This window comes from Motacilla alba, chromosome 2 (genome assembly GCF_015832195.1).
Source record: "Motacilla alba alba isolate MOTALB_02 chromosome 2, Motacilla_alba_V1.0_pri, whole genome shotgun sequence".
Taxonomy (NCBI): domain Eukaryota; kingdom Metazoa; phylum Chordata; class Aves; order Passeriformes; family Motacillidae; genus Motacilla; species Motacilla alba.
The window spans coordinates 29192978-29200385 of record NC_052017.1 but is presented as its reverse complement, the minus strand read 5'-3'; positions in this window follow the sequence as shown (position 1 = coordinate 29200385).

The window sequence follows — 7408 nt, the reverse complement described above, 5'->3', positions numbered from 1 at the left end:
ATGCTGATCTCATGCACACATCAACCAGGAAGTTGGCAAGGAAATACAGGTGTGACAATCTTACTGGTCGATAGAAAGAAGAAACTGATGTGTAAGGAACACCTCTCAAAACTATGAAGGCATCCTTAGCTGAACCCACCATCTGATAGATTTTTTTGTCTTCTAAAAGAGGAGGAAAAAAGAAAGATTTCATAGGAGGTCATGCCAAAGGTCTCAGCTCCTAACCATAGAGAACAGCTCTGCACACACACAATGTGCCATTTGCAATATCCTAATGTCTACATGAAGCTCATCCAAAACTGCAAGTAATTTTTAGCTTTTTAGGATCTTTAGTTAGAATGTACAGGGAGCTAGAGCAGGTAGTTGAGCTTATAAGTTGATTACAGTTTATTATTTAATCCTCATATGAACCAGGTGAAAGTAGTGCTTACCATACAAACCTGTAAGGAGAATAACAGCAATAATTGCAGACTCCCATGCCTGTGGTCTTTTGGCATGTTGCAGACACACGAATATAGCATTGAATAATTGCTTCTCTCCAAATAACTGACATCATCCACACGATTGCCATCCACTACCTTCAGTTTGCTTTTTAACTTTTCGATATTTGACATTTAAAACTTAGAATCACTGGAGAGATCAGCATTGTGTCCTGAACTAGCAGCTTGGATTCAGCCCAGCTAACCAGCCCACCAAAGCAGCAAACAGCAGAGCTCCACAATAGCCAAGCAAAGACAGGCATTTCCTCCATTCCTCCTGTGCTGCTGATTTAAATTCCCTCCACTCATTCCAGAAAGGAGGTGGGTGCTACCAGCTGGTCTCTGGTTACTTCTGCCCAGCAACACCTGCAGAATGTAGGAGGCTGCTGGTTGCAGGCAGCTCTCCACCAGCTGCCTGTTTGCTCTGCAGCTCCAGCAGCTACCTAATACAAAATAGGAGGGCAGGAACTAAAATCCCAGCCTGCTGATGTTTGTAATGAGTCAATGCATTCAGCTCTGAAAACCTAGCTAGGTACAGCAGGATAGCTACAAGTCTCTCAATACAAACCAAGAAATTACACCTTACTTTTTCTTCTCATTCAGACACATTAAAAGCAGAAATGGCTCCTAACAGGTAATTGACACAGGAACTCTAGTATATGCATTTTTACTTATGTATGGCTCCTCATGTAGTAGTCTACTTTTAAGTGATCTGCTTTCAGATCACTCACATCTCCATCTTCTTCCACACAATCTTTTGGCACACAGAGATTAGACTACCTTTGATTTGACTGTGGAGCATTCCCTTCCTCCCAGGGAATCTTCAAGTGATGCAGCTAGATATGGGGAACAGCTGGATGCAAAAAGACCACACTGCTTAAGCTTGCTTCTATTTCAATCTTTGTCAGCTGCTGGAATGACCTTGCAGAGAGGGAGGGCAAATGAGAGAAGGCTGCTCTGTCCCAGCTCCTGCGCCTCTGTGCCAAGCATTGCTGAAATCATTGCAAGTATCAGCCTTTTGACCACTAAGAATTTCACAAGACTTAGGATAGCATTGCTTATGACACCTCCAGAAAAAAAAAAAAAAAAAAAAAAAAAGAGTAATTTTAAATGAGCATTTTGCATTTGAATGCCAAGATAGAGCCACGTTATCATCAAGCCATCAGCTGGAGCTGTGCCAGCAGGAGAGTGGGAACACCCATCCTCTATCAGCTCCCTGTGACTGATACTGCTTATTTAGTGTCACCACCTGTGGGGGTGTGCTTACCATTTCCAGGCCATGACGTTTAAAAAAAATTTAAGTACACGTTGCCTAAAGTCTCTCCAATTGGTTTGAACAGCCAGCTAGCTATCCTGACAGGGACATTACAACTGTGTTTGTACAGTGTATGACCCACACGATGGTGAAACATGAGCACCTCATGGGTAAAAGTTAATAACCATTCATTACTGTTCCAGAAATAATATTCTAACCTGTGACCATAGTATGGCATTTTCCCATTAATTTAGCTTATACTGGGCAACAGATCAGGTGTAGCTGAGAGGAGGATAGGTGTGGGTTCAGTTAGAGGTTCACCTTTGTACTGTTTAACCTTTCTTTTATACATACTACATATGTAGATTCACCAAATAACAGAATTGTTGAATTTGGCAGGCACCTCTGGAGACAGTCTTGTCCAAGTCCCCTGCTCAAAGCAGGGTCACCTACAGCAGGTTGCTCAGGGCTATACCCAGTTGAGTTTTGAATATGTCCAAGCATGCAGATTCCACAGCTTTTCTGGACAGCCTGTTCCAGTCTTCAATCATCCTCTCATTACAAAAGGAAAAAAATTCTACTTTATATATGCAATTTCCTGGATTTCAGTTGACTCTCATCCTGTCACTTGATGTTACAGAAGCGTCTGGCTTTTTCTTCTTTATTTAGAGTGAGAGAATCATGAAATGGTTTGGGATGGAAGGCACCTTAAAAACCTTCTAGTTCCAACCCTCCTGACATGGGCAGGGACACCTTCAACTACACCAGGCTGCTAAAAGCCCCATCCCACCTGGCCTTGAACACTTCCAGGGACGAGGCATCTACAGCTTCTCTGGACAATGTCCATAACTTTACCACCCTTTTAAAGGATTTCTTTCTAATATCTAATCTGGATCTACTCTCATTCAGTTTAAGGCCATTGCTCCTTGTCCTATTCCCACATGCTCTTGAAGGAAGTCCCTCTCCAGCTTTTTTGTAGCCCCTGCTTTAGGTACTGGCAGATGCTGTAAGGTCTCCCTAGAGCTTTCTCCAGGCTAAAACCCCAAACCAGTCTCTTGAAGACATGGTCCAGCCTTCTGACCATCTCTGTCGCCTTCCTCTGGACAAGGAGGTCCCACAATCAGGTATTGATACACACTGATGAGATCCCCCTGAGCCATCTCTTCTGCAGCTGAACAGTCCTAGCTCTCTCAGCCTCTCCTCGAATGACAGACATTCCATCTTTTCACCACCTTTGAACCCTTTTGGTGGACTTGCTCCAGTATGTGCATATCTCCTTTACTGGGGAGCTCAGAACTGGACCCAGCACTGTGGATGTGCCTTCACTTTCTTTGTCCTGCTGGTAACACAGTGGTCTGCAACACATCATTAGAATACTGGGTAACAAAAGGAATTAAATTATGCCAATATTTGAAGACAAGGACTGTAGTGAGAAGTTTTCAGAAGCACGTTCAACATTCTGCATTAGGAAGCACCTCACAGCATGAGAGCTGGAACTGGGTGCTGTGTTATTTCAAAGTTCATCTTACAAACAGTTGAAGGTCAGGCAGGATAAAAGTATTCTTTCCAACCCCCTCCCTATGCAGGACCACTGAATAATGGCATTAATAATCAAACAACAAGTTTGTTGAACTCTCTGAAACCTGACAGAAGAGTTATCCCACCACTTCTCTGGGTAACTTGTGGTAAACTCTTCTCCTCGAACAATCCCCATACTTCCCCCACAAAAAAAAAAGAAGGTGGGGGGGGGGGTGGAAAGTAAAATAATAAAATAAGAAGGTGAAAACATTGAGGATTTTATACCTGGTCTACATTTGGAGAGTTAGTTTTAAATTTTGTGGCTGAGGCACAGATAAAAATATAATATTCAGGATCTGGAAAATCCAGCTCAGAAATGAGACTGCTGAATCCAAGGCAACTAGAACTGCCCAAGCAAAGACTCCCACTCGCTTCAGACTGAAGCAGGGAGAAAAATGGTATCGTGGCATGGACACAGTGAGGATGTGGTGGAACATCTAAGACATGGCAGCTGTGAGAGCTGCCACAGAAAGGATTCAGCTCTGGAGTCCACTAAAACTGCACAGTCTGTGTGGCTGACTAAAACTGCACATTCTGTGATGAATACACAAGCCAAGGCAACATCAAGAACTTGGGAGAAGATGGAGGGTTCTATGGAGCACATCATGCGGGCCCAAGAGTGTCAACACCACGAGGGTCTGCACAGCTTGGAGAAAAAGACCAACATTACCAGGAAAGAGAGAAACTCAGCAGAACAAATGCATACACTTCATTGCAGAGATCATGCTGATTGGGATATTGGCCCCAAAGCAAAGGCAATGTTAAAAAAAAGACATTAGCACACAAGAAACAGTGGAGCTAAGAAAGCAGTTTTGTGAGTGGTTTCAGCTGGAATTTCACTGAGATTTGTTTATTGCGCATCGAAAAAAAAATAAAAAGATCAGGATGGAATCCTTTATCTTTATCTTTGCAAACTTTCAGGTAAGTTAGCAAGAGTAAAGAGAATAAAGAGAGTCCCATCCATTATTACTTAAGGACCATGAATTCTGGAGTCAGATCTGGGACACCACGTCACTGATACTCACTGGAAGCCAAAGGTTTCTGATCTTTGAGGCAAAGAATTAGGAAAACTAAGAGGATCTGGGTTACAGATAAACAGACATAAATTTGAAATAAGAACAATGAATACAAAGGAGGCCTACAGAGAGATCACAGCAAGGTGGCAGCTCTGGGAGACTGGCTGAATTATGAATATTGTGGCTCAGCTACTTGCCTGTAATAGAGTTTAGTATCCAAGGACCAAGGCAGGCCAGAAACAGAAGGAGGCTTAATTAATAGAAAGGGGCTTATTAAAAAATGCCCATGTGATACTAAGTACAAAAATAAGCTGTTTGAAACATAAATTTTTCCCCACCATTCTCACATAATATAGTATAACAAAATAGGAAACTGCTGGTTTACAGATTTCAAGTTATACTGAAAATTTGGTATCAGTTAGAGAGGGAAGGAGTATTTTGCTTTAATTTTGCAGTACAGTAAATTTTCTGGTTTTAGACAGAGGTAGTTATTTTAATTTATTAAAATGTATTTACTTTAGTATAAGAATTTCAGGCATGAAATGTTGCTGATCATAACTGACTTGCCCAGTCAAGATGACCAGATAAACAGTCTTCTTCTCAGGCTGTGGTACAACCCCAGCTTTCCAATACCTCTCATCACAGAATTCCTCATCACTCATTCACTATTCCCCTGTGGGATGGAAAAAAATATTTCAAAGTTAAATCTAAATCCTACCAGGATCAGGCTTTCTCTTATCAAACAAAACTGAGCAATTAAGTTCCACATATGCTGAAAACCTTGAAACTCCTTGGTGTAATAGACCATGACAGTTTCCTTATTGTTGTGACAAGGGCATTAAACAATGCAAGAGCAAGTACATTTAACACGGGTCTTCAAATGACTCCGTGATTTTAAAAGTGTCATTCAGCAATGCCTTCCAGACATCTTATCCCATTAAGACTCAAAACGAAGTATGGGATCAGAACTGGTTACATGACAAACCCGCATCTTCATCTAAAACTATGTAAGGGATGCTCCATGCTTTTCATGACAGCCTGTATCAAGTGCTGGTGATTTGTGTTATAAACATGTACATGTAAGTGGCAGGAAAGGCCTTCAAAGATATCAAAATCTTCACTGATTGCTCTTTTGTTTTGCAAACAGTAATTAGATTATCTTATTTTAAATCCTTAGCTGTTGTGAGATTTGCAGGGGTCCCAGGGCGAGGGAAGAGACGAGAATTTTGACTCCATATTTCAGAAGGCTGATTGATTATGTTATGACATATATTATATTAAAAATCTTATATTAGAACTATACTAAAAGACTAGAGAGAAAGGATTCATCAGAAGGCTGGACAGGAATAAAATGGAATGAATAACAAAAGTTCATGACTGACTAGAGAGTTTGACTCAGCTGCATCCTTGATTAGTTATTAAATAAATACACCTCACATGGAGGTGATCAACGATGCATCTGTTGCATTCAACAACAGCAGATAGTTATTCTTTACATTTCTTTCCTGAGGCTCTTCAGTTTCTCAGGAGAAGAAAATCCTAGCAAAGGATTTTCCTAAAATATGTCTGTGACACTTAGCATTTCTTCTGCTAGCCAATTTGAAAAATATTACCAATAAACTGCAGGTAGTGCAAGTTAATTGAGTAATTTATTCAACTAAAAAGAGGAAAATGTTGGGCTGGTGTATTTTGGGAAACCATCATTCTTCAGGACAAAACATCAGATTCCTAGCAAAATTTTACCTGAGCTCCAGTTACCAGCTTTAAATGTTCTGCAATAGAAATCTGCTGAATTTTTGTCTTTCCAGCCAGAGATTGAAATGTGGCTTTGTAATGAAAATAAAGTAGACAGGGGATGGTTGAACCATGGCCTTCCAACTCTCAAGAGAATGTCTGGACCACTTCTAAGACACCAGCTTCTCCTTTAGTAATGCTTTCCATTTGCAAGTGTTAGCAAATATTTCCTGAGCCAATGTGAGAAAAATCACTTTCTTACCTAACAGACCCCAACTGAGCAGGCCTGGGATTCAGTGCCTGATCCAGCATAAATGCTGTTATTACACAAATAAACAGTCCTGGCATGTGTGACCAGGGACATCGATCACCATAGCATATCCCAATCCAGACAGCACTTACCTATAATAGCCATTAAAAGATTTGAACTATTTTAGGGCAGGAAGGAAACAAAATGGAACCTACATCTGTCATAGGTGTAAGAGGGTGTCTCAGCTCCTAAATTTTGGGGTATAAGGCTTTCTTGAAAACTTTAGTCAAATTTCATCTGAAGAGCTTTCACGTAATAAAAAAACTGTATGACAACAGAAATTCAACCAGTTCTCAAATAAATTTTGTTTGTTTTCAACCACTACATCTTACAATACACTTCAACTTTAAGAGCAGTGGAAGATTGATGATTTCCAGATCTGTCTGTCTCTGGCTTTTTCTTAGAGCATTGCTAGGCTGGGACTGACATCTCCTTCATTACTTCTCATTCCTCCTATATAAATTTCTGATATTTATTCTATTTATTATAAGACTTGGAAACATGTTTATTATGAAATTAGGAGAAATGCCTGAATTCTAAAATTTACATATTACAAAATACAAGCAAAAACAAAGCAGAAACATCAGAGAATGCTTTCAAAACAGATGTAACATCAGCCACCTGAATCTGTGCAAATTTCTGTACAACATAATGAACAAAGGCACCTCAGAGCTGGGGAACCAAAAATATATTAAAAATCTGATGACTAGTTTTGTAAAGATGTTAAATATTAACAGTAACAGGATCTACCAGATCTTTATAGGAAAACAGGAAAAACATTCTGGAATAGTCCTATTTGATCTGAAGCTCTCTGGGGCAGTTCCTGCAGGATTTAGTCAGTGAGCCAGAGAAAGTAGCCCATTATAAAAGGCCAGAAGAAAACTTGGCAGCTGGGTACTGCTCAGTCTCAGGGCCCAAGCAGGGAGCTGTGGGAAAGACTGAGCTTCCTCCTCTCTTCATTAACAAAGCACAAAGCTGGTTTGGAGACAAGTCTAACTATCTGTATCGAGGTCACTGGGTTTGAGGTGGCAGGGAA